Genomic DNA, 21,958 nt, shown 5'->3' on the forward strand with positions numbered 1-21,958 from the left:
TGGAAAAACAAACCCAGTGCCTCCCAGAAAATAAGGTTTAGTAGACAATTCCCAGTTTTGCTTGGAAACAAATTCTGTTTTATGGGGAAGCTCACTTGGGATGAGCAGTCACATGTGCCAAGGCAGGAAAGAACCACCCCATTGTGTCCAAGGAACAACAACTAGGCCAGTATTTAAGTTTTAATGGGATTTATGTAATTAACAATGCAGTAAATTTAACTTTACAAAGGTATGAATCATGGCAATTAAAACTTAGCAAGTTCTCCTGGGAATTCCCAGAATTCTGTGGATATGGTGCTGAACAATTCCTGATTGACCATCCTTATTTTGGTAAATTTCCTTGGAAATGTCCCCTAAGAAGTACCAAAATTCCAATTAGAATGGAAAATTGGAAAAAAAATAAATATTCCCTCACTAAAATCAGAGAGAGGAAAAGCATCAAATAAAAGGAAGGAATAATATCTAAATCCCAGCTTGCCTGGAAAAGAAGCTCAGGAATTTCTAACATGGAAAACTTTTGGTGGAAGGTCATGGAACGATGATTTCAAATCTGCTGCCTCTGCTCTGATTTTAAAGGGAAGTGGGAATTCAACAGGTCTAGTTACTCCTATCCAAGAATTATCTGCATTTGTGGGAGTAACAATCAAAAAAACCTCCAATCTTATTTTTATTTGGCAGCAGAAACTCTCAGCAGAGTTGGGAAGTTTCAGTGGAAGAAAAGAGCCACAACTGCTGGAATAACAAAATTCCACTTAGAATTCCTGATTTTTCCTATTTACAAATCCATGGAGGAGGAGGACACCAGGAACACATTCCAGCTGAAAGCAATGATTTATTGGAAAAGACAGGAAATGAAACCGAGGCTCTGGTTATGGTCAAAGAATTATGCAGGAGTCAGAGAGAAAAGTCCTTCCAGTAGCTCCACTTTCCACTGGCTCTCTCCTTTTTTGCCAAATACCTGCAAGAGGAAAAACAACAGGAATAAAGTTTCAAACAGGAGGTCCTTGGTTCAGGCAGACTGAAGTGCAGCTCCCAGGGAGCGAGTCCAGGCTGTGCCCAGGGGAGCTCCGGGAATCTGGGATTGCCCGTGGGATTCAAGGGCTGGAAAAGCAGGACCCACCTGCCGGGGTTAGTGCTGGGACACAGCAAGGCCTCGGCTCAGGGGCAGCAGTTGGAGCTGGGACCGCAGGAGAACACCCCAAAGCCAGGTTAAACATCCAGCATGACACGCAGCACGCTCCAGGAGAAACTCAGGTGGGAGAAGCCCCCGGATGCTCCGTGTTCCTTGCCCTCGGCAGCTTTGCCAGGGCCTCCCTCAGAATACTGACCTCACCCTGCAGCTCCTACAAAATAGGAGAACTTATGGGAATCACCCAGCAATCCATGGATCTCCAGTTATTAAGAAACCAAAGCTGCAGCAAAATGTGCCCAAACTCTACTGCAAACCAGCAGCTCTGAGGAGACACAGGGATTTATTCCAGAGGGGACACAACTATCCCTCAGCCAGCCAGTGTTTCTCTCAGGCTCTCCCCACTGCTCTCTGAGGACACAAACAGCAGTTGGACACAAACAGCAGTTGTTCCCTGGTGTTCCCCTTCCCACCAATGCGAAGACTTCTGTTCTCCTCCAACTCCATGTTCAGGAGGGGAAATAGGAATATTATCATTGCACAGACTGTCCAGGAGAGTGTGACTGAGGCAGGATCACCAGCTCCCAATCCACTGCTGCTCCTGGATTTCTGAGCAGTTCCTTCCCCTCCTGCCCTCCCCAGCACCATGCCCTGGGTGCCGTGTCCACTGACACCTTCTCCATGCAGCTTAAAACCCACACAAACCAAAAGGAAGGAGATCAAAAATCAATTCACATGTTTCTAGTCTGGAGAAAATGAGGGAGGTCTAAAATCTGTAATTATTTTAGAGCAGTAGAGCAATTTTTTAATGACCTTGAGTATGACCAAAGGGCAGCAAAAGCTGATAAACACCTTCATTAACTTCTATTAGCAGAAAAAAAAAATGAAGTTTTAACTTCAGTAAAGATCAAGTTTTGCTGCTAAACATTAAGGCGGTGGCACGTTGGTGTTAGTGCCTTAATCTTCTGACATTAAAGGTATTTTTACAATAAATTGGTTATTGAAGCAGCATATCTCAAAATAAGGTTTTTAACAAATGTTGGCCATAAAAGAGTCTGACAATCAAGATGTAAGTCTCACAGCTATTAAACAAAAACAAAAACAAACAAAAAAAAAAGCTGTCTCTGGTGTGTATAACCTGCCAGCCCCTCATGTCTTCAGTCATTACAGTTTATTTTTACCAGGTTGATGGTTAAAGCCTTGTAGAAAGCTTAAAAAATAAAAATAAATAAATAAATAAATGAATAAATAAATAAACGACCACAGGACATAGGAAGGCATTTTACCAAGCCCCCTCAGTGTGGAGCTGTGTCAGCCCCAAGTGTTTGGTCCCCCAGCCCAGAGCAGGCTCCAGCTGCTCCCCAGGGCGGGTTACCAAGGGACTCACTTGTTTGGAGCTGTAAATGCAGGTGCCCTGCACTGGAGTGCCAATAAATGTGAAATATGTGACTCTCATCATCGACAGTGACTGACCTTCTCAGGGAAGCCTCCTCACCCGGGATGGGGCACTCTGCCATGGATTTAATCCATCTGCACCTGAAACAAAGTCAGGACAAAAGTCAAAGTGCTGCAGGAGAACTTGAAAACTCCAGACACTTTTTCTCAATCTGGAAATACCCTCTACAGCCCAACTACACCCCACATGACACATTTCAAGTCCCCAGGACTTGTCCCATTCCCCCCACACCCAGACTGAGCAACAAGGCAGAGCAGCTCTGAGCCAAACACACCAACACCCGTGACACAGGACAGGACAAAAGGGGGGACACAACAGGGACAGAAATATCTCGGCAAGAAGAATGACCCTGAGGACCGAGAGAACTCGCAATGAGATGACCGAGGTAAGACCCATGGGGAGCTGACCAGGCTCAGAGAACCCTGCAGGAAGAAGATGCCAACGGGATCACTGATCCCAAGAAGCGCAGAGATGGATGCCTGAGAATCCTACGGTCAGAATCCTCCACTCAGCTGTGCACTTTTAGAAGACCTGACCTGCCAGAATGGATCACAGCAGTGCACAGCTGTGGATACAGCTCAGAACAAGACCTGGAAAGGCACCAGCCTGGATGGTTGTGAAGAGAGATGGATTCTGATGTGTGTCTGAGCTCCTAAATCAAAGTTCAATGATATCAGTACCTGTCCAAGGAACAGGGAGATGTTAAGAACGATGCCTGGGGTCTCCAAAAGACCCCTTGAAGGGTTAAGGCAAAAGACACACAAAACAAAACACACAAGACACAGAGTGCACAACAGACGAGTGACACAACGTGCCCTGGGACTGCTCTGCCCTGCACACCTCAGCACTGGGATCAAAAATGAGACTTTTCCCTTTACGTGCCCTAAGGGGTCACAGCTTGGACATCCCCATCTCCAAACCTGACCCAAAAATCCCTCCTGGTCACCCCTGACCCCACACCCCACTTTCATCCCCTCTGTGGCTCCCAGCCCTCCACTTATCTCTGGGACATCTGGAGATGCAAATCCATGTCAGGTACAAAAACAGGCCGCCTCTCCCTCGGGGAAATTCCTGCTGTCACTGGGCTGGTGTCTCTCAGTCAGCTACAATAAAGAAAAGCAAACGTGACCGTGTGATCTCAGCAGCACATTGGCCAGAAACCAGCAATTCTGCTACTCAACACCTCCTGAGCACACCCAGGGCCTCGGGCCCTGTGCTCCAGCTCTGCTCAGACACCAACACTGCGGGGTGTGCCTGGGTTAAGAGCAGACAAGGTGATGTGGCACTGCTGAAACCTGAGCAGAGCCTCCCTCCTCCTCCCTGACACACCTCAACTCCTCGGCTGTTACCAAAGCCCACCTGGATGGCCCCTTCAAATGGAGAAGGTCAAGGCTTCACCACAGAGTCCTGTAATGCTCCCACTGTCTGGCTGGTGAGGGGAGCTCGGCATCGTGTGAGTGGAACACCTAAAACACACAGCACTGGATGCTCAGAGTTCCACCAGCAAGTGAGGCTGGAGCAATAGTAACTGCTTCTGTCCACCCATCACTGCTCACCTCGTCCACTTCACCTTGACTGCAGAGATCCAGCTTTGCCTACTAAAAATAAAGACAAAGAACAGTGCTGTGACATGGCCACCATTTACACTCCCCTGCAAACACAAACAGTGACTGACCTTCTCAGGGGAGCCCCCTCACCCGGGATGGGGCACTCTGCCATGGATTGAATCCATCTGCACCTGAAACAAAGTCAGGACAAGAGTCAAAGTGCTGCAGGAGAACTCGACAGCTCCAGACATTTTGTGTCAACCTCACTCTTTTTACTCCTGAGGGGTCCATCCCACTGGGCCCTCTCCTCTCTAAGGTAACTTTAAATTGCCTCCTGGGACTGAAAAGGTTTTTTCTCCTTTTTTCTCTTTTTCTCAACTACCAACCCCAACAACTTAACTTTTGAATACGAGTGGACAAAAATCCATCCTGGACAGAAATGAACGTGTTGGCTCCGTGGATTTGGAGACGTTCTCTCAGTGCTGCCGTATCCAAACTCCAGCTGTGCACCTCCTCACACTACCTGGGACCACAGAACAGAAAATGTGACTATTCCCCTCCAGAAGAGTCACCCCCAGGGCTCCTCTGCACTCCTGTCCCGGCGCCCCCTCAGATCTTCACCCCACTCCAGAGGCTGCCCAGACTGAACCCAGCAAAAGGAAAAGGGACACACTGAGCACAGCACTCACCTCTGGGCCACCTGCCCAAGTGCCAACTCACCCCCTCCCTCTATTCCTTGGCACACCTGGGGCGGCAGCAGCACCTGCAAAGAACCAAAAAAGGAAAAATCATGTTGAGTTACTGTGAAACAGCAACCTCCCTGCTCTGACTGAAGCACAGCACAAGTGAACCTTAATGTTGCACCCATCTACCCTCCTCTGGCATCCTGGGCCAGCACATCTGCAAAGGGGACCACCTAAAATAAATTAAAAAAAAAAAAAAAAAAAACAGTGAATGCTTAGAGTTGCACCAGAAGTGAGACTGGAGCAATAGTAACTCCTTCTGTCCACCCATCACTGCTCACCTCGTCCACTTCACCTTGACTGCAGAGACCCAGCTTGGCCTCCTAAAAATAAAGACAAAGAGCAGTGCTGTGACATGGCCACCATTTACACTCCCCTGCAAACACAAACAGTGACTGACCTTCTCAGGGGTGCCCCCTCACCCGGGATGGGGCACTCTGCCATGGATTGAATCCATCTGCATCTGAAACAAAGTCAGGACAAAAGTCAAAGTGCTGCAGGAGAACTTGAAAACTCCAGACACTTTTTCTCAATCTGGAAATACCCTCTACAGACTTATAACACTCTTCATTATAAATTTCAACTCCCCAGGACTTGTCCCATTCCCCCACACCCAGACTGAGCAACAAGGCAGAGCAGCTCTGAGCCAAACACACCAACACCCGTGACACAGGACAGGACAAAAGGGGGGACACAACAGGGACAGAAATATCTCGGCAAGAAGAATGACCCTGAGGACCGAGAGAACTCGCAATGAGATGACCGAGGTAAGACCCATGGGGAGCTGACCAGGCTCAGAGAACCCTGCAGGAAGAAGATGCCAACGGGATCACTGATCCCAAGAAATGCAGGGATGGATGCCTGAGAATCCCAAGGTCAGAATCCTCCACTCAGCTGTGCACTTTTAGAAGACCTGACCTGCCAGAATGGATCACAGCAGTGCACAGCTGTGGATACAGCTCAGAACAAGACCTGGAAAGGCACCAGCCTGGATGGTTGTGAAGAGAGATGGATTCTGATGTGTGTCTGAACACCTGAATCAAAGTTCAATGATATCAGTGCCTGTCCAAGGAACAGGGAGATGTTAAGAACAATGCCTGGGGTCTCCAAAAGACCCCTTGAAGGGTTAAGGCAAAAGACACACAAAACAAAACACACAACAGACACTGAGGGCACAACAGACAAGTGACACGACGTGCCCTGGGACTGCTCTGCCCTGCACACCTCAGCACTGTGAGACCTTCCCTTCACGTGCCCTAAAGGGGTCACAGCTTGGACATCCCCATCTCCAAACCTGACCCAAAAATCCCTCCCGGTGACTCCCAACCCACACCCCACTTTCACCCCCTCTGTGGCTTTGAGCCCTTCACTTATCTCTGGGATGTTCAGGGATGAGAATCCACATCAGGTGCCAAGGAAGGCTGTCTCTGCCTCAGGGAAATTCCTGCTGTCTCAGTCAGGTGCCATAAAGAAAACCAAACATCCACGGATGATCTCAGCAGGGCTGTTGGGTGAGAGGATCTCAGTGTGAGACAAGTGACCACCTGAAACACACAAACAATAAGGGATGCTCAGAGTTGCACCAGAAACACCACTGCCCTGAGCACACAAATATATCAATTGTAGGAAACACAAACAAATGTGCAGCAAAAAAAAAGCCAACTCTTATTACTGATAGTCAAACCACCAAATATAATAAAAATACCCCCATCTTCATTCCCCTCAAAAAACCTCTGAAATATACACCCAGAACCCCCCCAACTTAAAGACCTGCCTCTAACTAATGAAGCATAAAATCCACATCTTTTAAACTATATAAATTCATTAACCTAACACATCAAAACCACAGAATTTTAAATCCTTAGTCCACACCAGCACACCATATACACCAATCCCATCACTGTATACAAAATCAAAACCCATTTTCTATTACTAACATAACAAAAAAGTCACAACTTTTAACTGCAATAAAACCTAAAAACACCTAAATAGAAGTAAAATTATCCCATTATAACTAAGTCAAAACCCCAAACACTCCAAAACAAATACCTGAAGTGCCAAAAACATCAAATACTTAAAATAACTCCTTCAAAAATGCCTTCTGTACCTTTCAGACTGATTTTGGGAGCAAAGCAAGGAAAGAAAAAGCACACAGCCTGTTTTAAGAAAACAGTGTTCACTCCTGTGCATTCCCTGTCCAGTGTATTCAGCCCAAGCACAGACAGACTGCAGCACACAGATCTCCTTTGCTCTTTGTTAGTTTTAGCCAGCTAAAGCAAAGACTTTTTTTTTCCTTTTTCTTCAGACTGTTTAAACCTGCTGCAGACTGAAAAACCCAGAGAAGCACAACAATAAACAAATCAATCCACAAAAGTAAAAATAGTACTGATATACTTCAATTAACAGCACCAAAAACAATTATTCCTGACTCAATAAACCCATAATGCCTCAAAACCATCAAAACAAACAGACACCTATAAATACACACAAAACCAAAATATCCATTTGAGTACAAACAGTACCCCCTAAATTATCCAAAACTATAAAACCTATACCATAGTCAAGCAGGCTAAATAAACAAACCCCAATAACAAAAAAAAAAAAAAAAAATCATTTAATTGTAAATATTAAGAAACCTGAAAAAATTAACTACATCATACTGTCTCAAACCCACTAAAACAAACACTAGATGCTCCCTATGATAAAAGCCACCTGACTTATTTATTTATTTATTTATTATTTTATTTATTTCTTAAATAAATAAACCTTCCCTTATACCTCACACCACAGCCTATTACACCACTGTAAACCTTAGAAAATAAACCCCGGAAAAACAGAATATCCCCCAAAAAATAATTCAACAACAAAACTCAGTTCAAAAATACTCTAACCACGTGAACTATGAAACCAAACATGAATTAAATACACCACATATCCCTCACCATACACCACCTACAAATAGAATAAAGCTACACAATAAATCACTAAAAACCACCAAACAGAAAAACCAGCTCTACCCAACCTGAATCCCTCCATACAACACACAAAACCCCAATAACACATTTCAGAAGTCTCTCAAAAAGAGCTACTTAAATTAATTCTACCTCAAATACAAACAAACCCACCCATAAAGTCACCTTCACTCAAAAACCGAATTATATATAATAAATAAAACCAAAAAAGTCACACAAAACACTACACACCACCTGAGAACACAATATTGAATAAAAACTACATAAAAGTACCACTATTCATTAAAATTCCAGGTGAAAAGAAAAATCTCTCCAGTTTAAACACAGAAAACAACAGAAGAGGAGTTTCTCCAATCAACTTGAACTCCTTTTGTCTCCATAACTCCTTTTTCTTCAGGGAGCACCGGGGAGGGATTGGTGAGTCGAAGCTGAAAAAGAAAAATAAGTCCCCCCTATAAACCCACACTGGCTTACCTTCTGCTGCTGCTGGGTATAAAGGTTTGTCCCTCGTGGCCTCCAGAAGTGACGCTCCAAACCCACGTGCTCCTGCCTTCACTCCAAGAGCCACAGCCAGGACCTGAGCACTCACTGCTCTCAGCTCCATACCGAACTGAGCTGAGGCTCCCCCTCTTAAACCGCCCCCTCGTTATCCATTACCACTCCCACCTGTGCCTGGTCTGTCCCCTCGTTATCCATTACACCTCCACAGTGCCGGGGGATCGGGGCCGGGAGGAATCGGGGTCGGTGCTGAGCGCGGGGCGGAGCCGGGGGCGGTTCCCGGGACCAGCTGTCCAATCAGCGCTGCCGATTCCTCAACGAGCCCGCCAATTGGGAGCCGGGCGGGGATTCAAATCGGTGCCGGAAAAAGCCGATGCTCTATGAGCTCGGTGTGGAACTCTCCGGTGGGGTCCGGGGTCCTGGCACCTGGGACCTGCCCCGCGCCCGTGGAGCCCCGCCCCCGGCCGCCTCTGGGCCCCGCCCCCGGCCGCCTCTGGGCCCCGCCCCCGGCACTGCCCGGCCCCACCCCCGGCCGCCTCTGGGCCCCGCCCCCGGCACTGCTCGGCCCCGCCCCCGGCCGCCTCTGGGCCCCGCCCCCGGCACTGCCCGGCCCCGCCCCCGGCCGCCTCTGGGCCCCGCCCCCGGCCGCCTCTGGGCCCCGCCCCCGGCACTGCCCGGCCCCGCCCCACAGCGCCCCGGCTCCGCCCCGAGTCCGCCCAGCGCCCCGCCTTCTTCAAGTCCCATTTAACCAGAATGAATTTTTGGGGATAGGAGCACCCAAAGCCAGCAGAACTGACCTTAATCACTTTTGGGGGATCTCTCTTTTCTTCCTCACCAAACTCCCACTGTCAAACCCAGCCTGAGGCTCAGCTCCCCATCCCCTCAGCCCCTCCAAGGACCTCGGCTTGGATTTCCCAATCCAACAAGGCAGAAATGCTGCTCTCCTTAGTGTATATCCTAATTGCAGTAATTGCTTAAGAAATAACTAAAAGACATTAAAGGAATGAAGGGAATTTGAACAAGAGCTGCCAGCTCCAGGGGCCATCCCAAGGGTTGCAAAAACCCCTTACCATTTATTTTAATTAACCAACTCAGAGCAATTAACACCACACTGAGAGAGTATGATTCTTTTCAATTGAGTTATAGATTAATATTGCAGAATGTAAAAACCTTTCTAAACCCAGAAACTCTTTTAAGAGATAGACAGGGCACAGCTGCAGACAGAGTCTGGTGACTCAGGGGAAAAACCCCAAAGTTTTCAGTCTTTAGCATCTTCCACAATGTCACCGTTGACAGCAGACAAGGCTTCAGCCTCAGCAAGACAGACTCAGAGATTTTGCAGATCCTGGTCTCGCCTCAGCCTTTCAGCAGGTCCAGCCTGCAAGGAGAGAGAAGAAAATGGGTCAGAATGGACAGCCTACCTCCAGAAAATCAGCATCATCCACAAAGCATTAAATAGAGCTGTAAGAACTTCCCAAAGGTCCATTTCCCTGCGGACTGAGGGCTCCAGGTTGAAGCACAGGCTGCACCTGCCAAGGGCAGACTTTGGGAACCCCAGAAGTAAAAGCTGCTCGATATTTCAATACAAAGTGACAGCAACAACATTAAGTCCATTTGCACAAAAGGCAGAGGAGACGTGACTCAGAGTTAAGTCAAGATCTGGAGAAGTGAATCAGAACTAACTAGAAACAACCTGTCAAATTTTTGAGACACAAATAGGAACCTGATGCTGTGCTGGATAAACACAAAATGCTAATTACCCTGAAAATTGGAGGAAAAGTTGCTGAAGATCTTCCATAACACAAGATAGCAATGAATGAAGCAGTGCAGTACGTGTTACAATGCACTGAAATGGTCGGGGTGAAATCATCTGTTCCATAGAAACTGCTGAAGGTTATTAAGGTTTCACAGAGATGATTAAACAAAATGATATCAGGTTAAATCTCACCCTTTGCAGCACCTCTTGCAAGACAGCTCGACTTTCAAGAGTTAATGGTTCCTCATGAATAAGAACTTGCTTTTCCAGGGTTCCTAGAATAGAGCCCAGATGCCACCGTTGAGATCCTGAAGCCAAAAATCCAAATACAGCGCTCCTTCAGAACCCTGAGGGACCGCCACGGATTCTGGGGCTACAGGAAACAGTGAAAAATGGCACCAAGAACAGTGCAGTGCTGGCTGGGAGAAGCAGCATTACTCTGTCTGAGAAAATGCCATTCTGCAGCCGGTTTAGTGCTCTAGAGAATTTTATTGCCATGGGGGAGGGAAAAAAAAAAAAAAAAGGTATTATAGCTGGGGAATGAAGGGAAAAAATCCCCAAACCACTGTCCAGAGTCTGAGGGTGAACATCCACAATAAGACATCAAAATAAATAGAGACTTCAGAAAAAAAATAGAGACATTAAAACCAGCCCAAATGAAAAGCCGTCTATTAGAACAATGCTTGCACCAAAGAACTCTGGCGTGGAGCCTTAATTCAGGATAAAGTTACTGAAGAATATCTGAAGACCACTTTTAAGTGCTGTACGCCAAACTAAACCCAACTCCACTTCCATTTTCTAGACAGATCCTCAGACTGCTGAGTGAGAGTCTCAAGCACACACTCAGTTGTCAGATTTGCCTTTGCCCACCTCAGCAAGGACAGAGCAGACGTGGCCAGTGCAGGTCAGACCCACCCCGAGCCCTGCCTGAGCCCCTCTGGCCACCCTTCCCCCTGCTAATACTGGCCCCAACAGGCTCCAGCCAGGCCCTTTATGAGTTTGCTTTGTGTATTCTCCTGATCAGATGGGAAGGAACCCTCCTGTGCCCTGAGCCCGGTGAGATTTTCCAGGACAAAATGCAATTTCTCATACAAAAGGCAGTTTTGTTTGGTTTTTTTGTAGGATTTGCCCTACACAGGTGATGTTCCTCACAACTCAGCACTACGATGCCAACAGCAGCAATACAGAAAACCCCTCTGGGACAGAGCAGCAGAAAAACCCACCTCCAGACTCACCAGAGAGATGACAGGAGCGCCCTCCGTGCGATGCCTGCTGAGCCAAGTGGAGCTGGCAGGGTGACCCATGGACATTCTGTGTTCACCTTTCAACAGAGTCAATGCGGAAACAGAACAAATCTCTCTCGGTGTCGAGATGCCTTCAGGTGCACCTGGAGATGCTCTGGGGTGTCCTTCAGCAGCCAGAGCAGAACAGGGTTTCTACCGTGCTGTAAGTGAGAAATACAATTTAATCAGAAGAAAATAAAAGGAAGCACCTCTCCTTGTATTTTTATATTAAAAAAAAATCATGCACTAGAATTTTTTTAAGTGTTCATTCTTGCTTTTATGCAAGTGTAAGTTATGAGGACTCAACTTCCAGCCTGAAATTGCAACAGCCCCTCAGGCTGACTGAGCTCAGCCAGAACACCAGAATCACTGAATTGTGGAAGGGAAAGCTCATCCCATTCCAGCCCCACCCAGGGCACGGACACCTTCCACCAGATCCAGGGGCAGCCACAGCTTCTCTGGGGAACCCGTGCCAGGGCCCCGCCGCCCTCACAGGGAACAATTCCTTCCTGATATTTAATCTAAACCGGCCTCCCTTCATCCTGATGAAGCCCTTCCGCTTGTCCATCACTGCGTGTCCTTGTGAGAAATCCCTCTCCATTAGGGCATAAGCGGCTGGCACAGACCCCCCCAAATAAATGTTCCGGGGGCTCTCGGGGCCACACGAGCACTCCGGGCGTTTTACCGGCTTCTCCTGCCGCCTTCCCCGAGAACCCCGGCTCGGCTCGAGCTCCGGGCACAGCGCCAGCGTGTCCCGCCCGCCCGCCGGGGGATCGGCAGCGGCCCCGACACCGCCTTGAATGGCCCGCCGAGGAAGCGGCAGTGACGGCGGACACCAGCCCGGGGCCGCCCGGGAACTGCCCCCGGCTCGGGCGGGCGCGGCTCGTTCGGAGAAACTCGGCTGGGCTCGGCTGTTCGGGGAAACCCGGCTGGGCTCGGCTGTTCGGAGAAACTCGGTCATTTCCGTCAGCCGTCGGCTCTTTTCGGCTGTTCGGCAACTCTCGGTCATTTTCGTCACACCTCGCCTTTTTTGGTGGCAGAGAGCATTACGTCACTTTCGCCCCGCCCCGCCGCCATCTTTAGAAGGTCAAGAGCAGCGAACCGAGCCGCCATGTTGGTTGTGGCGCCCCTTAAGGCCCCCCATAGGTGTCTAACACAGAAGCCTGACTAAAATGAGTAACTCGAACCCGCCTGCGGCGTGGCTGAACCCACAGCCCGTGTCCCTACACCTGGAGACGGCACAGAAAATTGTTCTTGGGCGGCGCCGTGGTCGGGATTTTTGTGCAGGCAGTCTGATAAACACACATGAAGGGGGGTCCTCATTTTTCCCGCCCTTTTCGCCGCCATCTTTAGAAGGTCAAGCGCCCCGAGTCGCGCCGCCATCTTGGTTGTGGCACCCTCCCTAAATGTCCCCCTCGGCTGCTCGCACAAGCCCCTGACAACATCGCCTGCCCAAACACTGCCGTGGCGCCGCTCAGCCCCCATCCCGTGTCCGTCACCTGCGTGTGCCGCGGAAAAACCGCTCCCGGGCCGCTCCCTGGTCCAGGTCGCGCGCAGGCAGCCGGCTGCCACGTGCCCTGGGTCCCCTCTTTTTTTTTCTCGCCTTTTTGGCCGTGATTTTTCGGTCATCGGGCGGCAAAACTGCCCGTGAGCTCAGAGACCGGGGCTGCTGCTCACCTCGGGTACCGGCACGGGGGAGAATTGCAGTACCGCTGTATGCCCACAGGATGGCAGCACTGCCGCACAGCTCTCGGGGCGGGCGCGGGGGAGAGTTGCAGTACCGATCTTTATCCACAGGATGGCAGCATTGCCTTACAAATCGCCTGCCATCAACCATACCGAATCCAAAAAAGCCTTCAGTTTAGGCTGCATTTCAAAATAACTTCTATTTCTTACTTTGATATATCTAATAACCATTACAAATTTATCTATTATATCATGTACATTATATTAAGTATATTTTACATATTATAATAAATAGAACAAGTAATAATATAGTGTATCAATAGTGTATCTATTCCTATTATCTTTCATATTTTATAGTTCTCATTCTGTTACTTATATTTTTATTTTTTTGTATTATTTTCAATTCGTATTTACTTCTTTCCATTTTTACCGATATTTTAAACTATAGGAATTAATTGACCTAACACATCAGAACCACAGTTAATTAGAATTGAATGAGCCTGGTTTTCTAAGAGATAAATATTTAATCTTAATTAAAATAATATGGGCATATTTTCTCTTTCTGTGTGCTTTTGGGGAGAGGGGGTTTGTTTTGGATTTCTTGGCTAATAAACAAGGAGGTTCAAAGAGCTACAAAATAAAATGTCCATATTATTTTATCTCTGCCTCTGAAATACACTTCGACATCAAGCTCCTGCTGGTAACACTGTGCATGGGTAGAATGAGACCTGAAAGGAAAAAACAGGCACCACGGTGTTCACAGCTTTCTCAGTTCAGGTTTATTAATTTAGTAGAAAATACAGAAAATTTTTAGTAACTGCACTCTCAATTATATCCAGACGTCCAGCAGACAGGGAGGTCATTTCTCAACTTCTTCCTTGCTGAGAGCCAACCTCCCACATACTCGGGGGAAACAAAAGGGTGGATTTTATCCCCCTGCATCTGAAAGAAAGTCAGGACAAAAGTCAAAGTGCTGCAGGAGAACTTGACAGCTCCAGACACTTTGTGTCCATCTAGGGATACCCTCTACAGTCCAACTACACCCCACATGACAAATTTCAACTCCCCAGGACTTGTCCCATTCCCCCTACACCCAGACTGAGCAACAAGGCAGAGCAGCTCCAGGCCAAACACACCAACCCCCGTGACACAGGACAGGACAAAAGGGGGGACACAACAGGGACAGAAACATCTCAGCAAGAAGAATGACCCTGAGGACCGAGAGAACTCGCAATGAGATGACCGAGGTAAGACCCATGGGGAGCTGACCAGGCTCAGAGAACCCTGCAGGAAGAAGATGCCAACGGGATCACTGATCCCAAGAAACGCAGGGATGGATGCCTGAGAATCCTATGGTCAGAATCCTGTACCTGTCTCTGCATTCTGACAAGACCTAATCCGCCAGAATGGATGGTGGCAGTGCACAGCTGTGGATATAGCTCAGAACAAGACCTGGAAAGGCATCAGCCTGGATGGTTGTGAAGAGAGATGGATTCTGAGGAGCCTCTGAGCTCCCGAGTCAAAGGTTTGATGCCTGGCCTGGTATCAGCACCAGGAATAGGGAGATGTTAAGAACGATGCCTGAGGTCTCCAAAAGACCCCTTGAAGGGTTAAGGCAAAAGACACACAAAACAAAACACACAACAGACACGGAGTGAACAACAGACAAGTGACAGGACATGCCCTGGGACTGCTCTGCCCTGCACACCTCAGCACTGTGAGGCCTACCCTCTATGTGCCCTAAAGGGGTCACAACTTGGACATCCCCATCTCCAAACCTGATTTAAAACCCCCTCCTGGTGACCCCTGACCCCACACCCCACTTTCATCCCCTCTGTGGCTCCCAGCACTCCACTTATCTCTGGGACATCTGGGGATGCCAATCCATGTCAAAAGCCAAAGAAGGTGCCTCTCCCTCGGGGAAATTCCTGCTGCCACTGGGCTGGTGTCTCTCAGTCAGCTACACTAAAGAAAAACAAATGTGACCGTGTGATCTCAGCAGCACATGGGCTAAAAACCAGCAATTCTGCTACTCAACACCTCCTGAGCACACCCAGGTCCTCGGGCCCTGTGCTCCAGCTCTGCTCAGACACCAACATTGCGGGGTGTGCCTGGGTTAAGAGCAGACAAGGTGATGTGGCACTGCTGAAACTTGAGCAGAGCCTCCCTCCTCCTCCCTGACACACCTCAACTCCTCGGCTGTTACCAAAGCCCACCTGGATGGCCCCTTCAAATGGAGAAGGTCAAGGCTTCACCACACAGTCCTGTAATGTTCCCAGGGTCCAGCTGGTGAGGGGAGCTCGGCATCGTGTGAGTGGAACACCTAAAACACACAGCACTGGATGCTCAGAGTTCCACCAGCAAGTGAGGCTGGAGCAATAGTAACTGCTTCTGTCCACCCATCACTGCTCACCTCGTCCACTTCACCTTGACTGCTGATATCCAGCTTTGCCTCCTAAAAATAAAGACAAAGAGCAGTGCTGTAACATGGCCACCATTTACACGCCCCTGCAAACACAAACAGTGACTGACCTTCTCAGGGGAGCCCCCTCACCCGGGATGGGGCACTCTGCCATGGATTGAATCCATCTGCACCTGAAACAAAGTCAGGACAAGAGTCAAAGTGCTGCAGGAGAACTCGACAGCTCCAGACACTTTGTGTCATCCTCTCTCTTTTTACTCCTGAGGGGTCCATCCCACTAGGGCCCTCTCCTCTCTAAGGTAACTTTAAATTCCCTCCTGGGACTGAAAAGGTTTTTCCCCTTCTCCCATCCACCAGCCCCAACACTCAGCATTTGGAATACGAGCAGACAAAATCCCTCCTCGACAGAAATGAACGTGTTGGCTCCGTGGATTTGGAGACGTTCCCTCGGTGCTGCCATATCCAAACTCCAGCTGTGCACCTCCTCACACTACCTGGGACCACAGAACACAAAATGTGACTATTCCCCTCCAGAAGAGTCACCCCCAGGGCTCCTCTGCACCCCTGTCCTGGCTCCCCCTCAGACCTCCACCCACTCCAGAGGCTGCCCAGACTGAACCCAGCAAAAGGAAAAGGGACACACTGAGCACGGCACTCACCTCTGGGCCACCTGCCCAAGGGCCAACTCACCCCCTCCCTCTATTCCTTGGCACACCTGGGGCAGCAGCAGCACCTGCAAAGAAACAAAAAAGGAAAAAATCATGGTGAGTTCCTGTGAAACAGCAACCTCCCTGCTCTGACTGAAGCACAGCACAAGTGAACCTTAATGTTCCACCCATCCACCCTCCTCTGGCGTCCTGGGCCAGCACATCTTCCAAGGGGACCACCTAAAATAAATTAAAAAAAAAAAAAAAACAGTGAATGCTTAGAGTTGCACCAGCAAGTGAGACTCCAGCAGTAGCAACTGCTTCTGTCCACTCATCACTGCTCACCTCGTCCACTTCACCTTGACTGCAGAGACCCAGCTTGGCCTCCTAAAAATAAAGACAAAGAGCAGTGCTGTAACATGGCCACCATTTACATTCCCCTGCAAACACAAACAGTGACTGAGCTTCTCAGGAGAGCCCCCTCACCCGGGATGGGGCACTCTGCCATGGATTTAATCCATCTGCACCTGAAAGAAAGTCAGGACAAAAGTCAAAGTGCTGCAGGAGAACTCGACAGCTCCAGACACTTTGTGTCAATCCAGGAATACCCTCTACAGTCCAACTACACCCTACATGACAAATTTCAACACCCAAGAATTGTCCCATTCCCCCTACACCCAGACTGAGCAACAAGGCAGAGCAGCTCCAAGCCAAACACACCAACACCCGTGACACAGGACAGGACAAAAGGGGGGACACAACAGGGACAGAAATATCTCAGCAAGAAGAATGACCCTGAGGACCGAGAGAACTCGCAATGAGATGACCGAGGTGAGACCCATGGGGAGCTGACCAGGCTCAGAGAACCCTGCAGGAAGAAGATGCCAACGGGATCACTGATCCCAAGAAATGCAGAGATGGATGCCTGAGAATCCTACGGTCAGAATCCTCCACTTGGCTGTGCACTTTTAGAAGACCTAATCTACCAGAATGGATCACAGCAGTGCACAGCTGTGGATACAGCTCAGAACAAGACCTGGAAAGGCACCAGCCTGGATGCTTGTGAAGAGAGATGGATTCTGATGTGTGTCTGAGCACCTGAGTCAAAGTTCAATGGTATCAGTGCCTGTTCAAGGAACAGGGAGATGTTAAGAACGATGCCTGGGGTCTCCAAAAAACCCCTTGAAGGGTTGAGGAAAAAGACACACCACACAGGACACACAAAAGACACAGAGTGCACAACAGACAAGTGACACAACGTGCCCTGGGACTGCTCTGCCCTGCACACCTCAGCACTGTGAGACCTTCCCTTTACGTGCCCTAAAGGGGTCACAGCTTGGACATCCCCATCTCCAAACCTGACCCAAAAATCCCTCCCGGTGACTCCCAACCCACACCCCACTTTCACCCCCTCTGTGGCTTTGAGTCCTTCACTTATCTCTGGGATGTCCAGGGATGAGAATCCACATCAGGTGCCAAGGAAGGCTGTCTCTGCCTCTGGGAAATTCCTGCTGTCACCGGGCTGTTGTCTCTCAGTCAGGTGCCATAAAGAAAACCAAACATCCAGGGATGATCTCAGCAGGGCTGTTGGCTGGTCAGTGAGGAGATCTCAGTGTGAGACAAGTGACCACCTGAAACACACAAACAATAATGGAGGCTTAGAGTTGCACCAGAAACACCACTCCCCTGACCACACAAATATATCAATTTTAGTAAATGCAAACAAAAGTCCAGCAAAAAAAAAGCCAACTCTTATTACTCGTAGTCCATTTTCCAAATATAATAAAGATAACCCCATGTCCATTCCCCTCAAAAAAACCTCCAAAATACACACCCAGAACCCCCCCAATTTAAAGACCTGCCTCTAACCAAATAAGAACCATAAACCCCATGTCTTTTAAACTATAAATTCATTAAGCTAACACATCAAAACTACAGACTTTTAAATTCTTAGTCCACACTAATACACCAATCCCATCACTATATACAAAATCAAAACCTATTTTCTATTTCTACTAACAAAACAAGAAAATCACAACTTTTAACTGCAATAAAACCTAAAAACACCTAATTAGAAGTAAAATTATCCCATTATAACTAACTCAAAACCCCAAACACTCCAAAACAAGTACTTGAAGTGCCAAAAACCATCAAATAGTTAAAATAACTCCTTCAAAAATGCCTTCTGTACCTTTCAGACTGATTTTGAGAGCAAAGCAAGGAAAGAAAAAGCACACAGCCTGTTTTAAGAGAACAGTGGTCACTCCTCTGCATTCCCTCTCCAGTGTATTCAGCTGAAGCACAGACAGACTGCAGCACACAGATCTGATGGCTCTTTGTTAGTTGTTAGTTTTAGGGCAGAGAAGTTCCCTGCACTGATTTTTTCCCCCCTTTTCTCAGGGCTCATTAAACCTGCTGCAGACTGAAAATCCCAGAGAAGCACCGAGAGCTGCACCTGCAGCCACAGGGCCTGGACCTCAGCATTTTATCAATGCTGGAAGAGCTGACAAGAGACCAAAGGAGCTACAACCCACAGCGAGGACATTCTGAAATTACCATCTCACCACAGAATAACAGAAAGTTTTATTATTTTATGTCATTCACTCTTTATGCTTGTGAGCACTTTGTTAAATAAATAGTTTTTCCGATTTTTCTCCAAAGAAGTTCTTTCCCAAACCAATTTAAGAGAGACAATTTTAGTTTACTCTCTAAAAAAAAAACCCATTCAAAAGTTTCCTCTCAGGTTTATCCTAAACCACAACAACAAACAATTCAATCCATAGAAATAAAAGTAGCACAAATATACTTAAATTAGCAGCACCAAAACCAATTATTCCTAACTCAATGAACTCTTAATTCCTCAAAACCATCAAAACAAACAAACCACCTATAAATACACACAAAACCAAAAGATCCATTTGAGTACAAACAATATCTCCTAAATTACCCAAAACTATTAAATATATACTGTAGTCAAGCATGCTAAATAAACAAACCCCTATAACACAATAAAAAAATCATTTAATTGTAAATATTAAGAAACCCTAAAAAATGAACTACATCACACCGTCCCAAACCCACTAAAACAAACACTAGATGCTCCCTATGATAAAAGCCACCACTAAATAAATAAAAGCCTCCCCTATACCTCACACCACAGCCAATTACACCACTGTAAACCTTAGACAATAAACCCTGGAAAAACACAATATCCCCCAAAAATAATTCACCAACAAAAATCAGTTCAAAAATACTCTGACCAATGTGAACTATGAAACCAAACATGAATTAAATACACTACATATCCCTCGTCACACCACCTACAAACAGAATAAAACTACACAATAAATCACTAAAAACCACCAAACAGAAAAACCAGCTCTACCCAACCTGGATCCCTCCATACAACACACAAAACCCCAACAACACATTTCAGAAGTCTCTCAAAAAAGCTACTTAAATCAGTTCTACCTCAAATACAAACAAACCCACACATAAAGTGACCTTTGCTCAAAAACCAAATTATATATAACAAATAACACCAAAAAAAGTCACACAAAACACTACGCACCACCTCAGAACATCATATTGAATAAAAGCCACATAGAAGTGCCACTATTCATTAAAATTCCAGGTGAAAAGAAAATCCCTCCACTTCAAACACAGACAGCAACAGCAAAAAAAGAAGTTTCTTCAATCAATTTAAACTCCTTTTGTCTCCATAACTCCTTTTTCGTCTGGGAGCACCGGGGAGGGTTTATTAAGATGAAACTGAAAAGGAAAAAAAAGTCCCCTCTATAAACCCACACTGGTTTACCTTGTGCTGTTGCTCAGTGTAAAGGTTTGATCCCCATCGCCTCCCAGGCAACGCTCCAAACCCACGTGCTCCCCATGAACCACAGCCGGAACCTCAGCGTGAGCTCCTCACTCCCCACGGCTCCATACCAAAATGAGCTGGGGCTGCCCTCTTAACCTGGAACCGCCCCATCATTATCCATCACAGCTCCACCCGTGCCTGCTCTGTCCCCCCTCACTGTTCACAGCTCACACCCGGGGCTGCTCTCTCCCCTCCCCATCCTGTGGCATCTCTCACCTGCAGCTGCGGCCAGTCCGAGCGTGAGGCAGAGGGGACTTGCTGTTCATTCCCGGGACGGTTCATGGTCTGCAGCTGACACGATGGGGCACCGGGCTTCCCTTGCTGTGGATAAGGACCCCTCTTCTCCTGCAGGTGCCCGAGGCTGGAACGGGGATTCCACCCCCGAAAATCCATATGCCTGAGGTTCATAATTCCTTAGGAAATTCCCCAGAAATCGTTACCCTTCATTTACAAATATTCCTTTGGAATCACTCCTGACTTGTCCTTCTGTGGAAGCGTTTTAAACATTCATTGGAGAGCTCAGGAGCCGAGTTGGCTTGTTTATGACTTGGCTGACAAGCCCAGACAAAACCCAAAAACCGAGAACGCCGGCTCCGCCCCTGGCTCCGCCCCTGGCTCCGCCCCTGGCTCCGCCCCTGGCTCCGCCCCTGGCTCCGCCCCTGGCTCCGCCCCTGGCTCCGCCCCTGGCTCCGCCCCTGGCTCCGCCCCTGGCTCCGCCCCTGGCTCCGCCCCTGGCTCCGCCCCTGGCTCCGCCCCCCTGGCTCCGCCCCCCTGGCTCCGCCCCCCTGGCTCCGCCCCCCTGGCTCCGCCCCCCTGGCTCCGCCCCCCTGGCTCCGCCCCCCTGGCTCCGCCCCCCTGGCTCCGCCCCCCTGGCTCCGCCCCCCTGGCTCCGCCCCCCTGGCTCCGCCCCCCTGGCTCCGCCCCCCTGGCTCCGCCCCCCTGGCTCCGCCCCCCTGGCTCCGCCCCCCTGGCTCCGCCCCCCTGGCTCCGCCCCCCTGGCTCCGCCCCCCTGGCTCCGCCCCCCTGGCTCCGCCCCCCTGGCTCCGCCCCCCTGGCTCCGCCCCCCTGGCTCCGCCCCCCTGGCTCCGCCCCCCTGGCTCCGCCCCCCTGGCTCCGCCCCCCTGGCTCCGCCCCCCTGGCTCCGCCCCCCTGGCTCCGCCCCCCTGGCTCCGCCCCCCTGGCTCCGCCCCCCTGGCTCCGCCCCCCTGGCTCCGCCCCCCTGGCTCCGCCCCCCTGGCTCCGCCCCCCTGGCTCCGCCCCCCTGGCTCCGCCCCCCTGGCTCCGCCCCCCTGGCTCCGCCCCCCTGGCTCCGCCCCCCTGGCTCCGCCCCCCTGGCTCCGCCCCCCTGGCTCCGCCCCCCTGGCTCCGCCCCCCTGGCTCCGCCCCCCTGGCTCCGCCCCCCTGGCTCCGCCCCCCTGGCTCCGCCCCCCTGGCTCCGCCCCCCTGGCTCCGCCCCCCTGGCTCCGCCCCCCTGGCTCCGCCCCCCTGGCTCCGCCCCCCTGGCTCCGCCCCCCTGGCTCCGCCCCCCGACTCCCCCGCCGAGCGCCGTGCCCGGCCTGGGATGGGGGCGGGACCAAACTTCCACATACTCGGGGAAAAAAAAAGAATAAGAAAAAAAAAAAAAGGAACAATGAAAAAAAATATTATAAAATAAAATAAAACAAAATAAAAACTTTAAAAAACCTCAAAAGTTATTAAAAACAAAAAAAAAATAAAATCTAAAATAAATTTAAAATATAATTTAAAAATTTAAAATACAAAATAAATAACATGAATGTAAAAACTGAAATATTATCCATAAATTTTTTAAAAAATAAAAGTCATTAAGATTTTAAATAGTAATAAAGAAAATTTTGAAAATTTTAAAAATAAATAATAGACTAAAATATAAAAATTAAAGAAATAAACCAAAAGCATTTTAAAAAGACAAAACAAAAAATAT

At 48.8% G+C, this 21,958-nt stretch overlaps 1 protein-coding gene across 4 annotated transcripts in view; it reads right to left on the reverse strand.

Moving 5' to 3' along the window:
* Nucleotides 1-928: 928 nt before the first annotated feature.
* The window catches only part of EZHIP (EZH inhibitory protein), a 65,696-nt gene continuing 44,666 nt past the window's right edge, over nucleotides 929-21,958 (reverse strand). Inside the window, exons 3-5 of one of the 4 annotated variants that reach the window (XM_083879295.1) lie at nucleotides 11,337-11,545; nucleotides 10,294-10,376; nucleotides 9,618-9,723 (exon numbers count right to left, since the gene is read on the reverse strand). The gene's annotated coding sequence lies outside the window, so the exon portion shown is untranslated. Of the gene's footprint in view, nucleotides 959-1,158; nucleotides 1,335-9,617; nucleotides 9,724-10,293; nucleotides 10,377-11,336; nucleotides 11,546-21,958 lie in introns of those variants that run through there. The other 3 variants (XM_083879297.1, XM_083879298.1, XM_083879299.1) reach the window with 3 other exon arrangements.

This window comes from Zosterops lateralis (genome assembly GCF_965231275.1).
Source record: "Zosterops lateralis genome assembly, chromosome: 28".
Lineage (NCBI taxonomy): Eukaryota > Metazoa > Chordata > Aves > Passeriformes > Zosteropidae > Zosterops > Zosterops lateralis.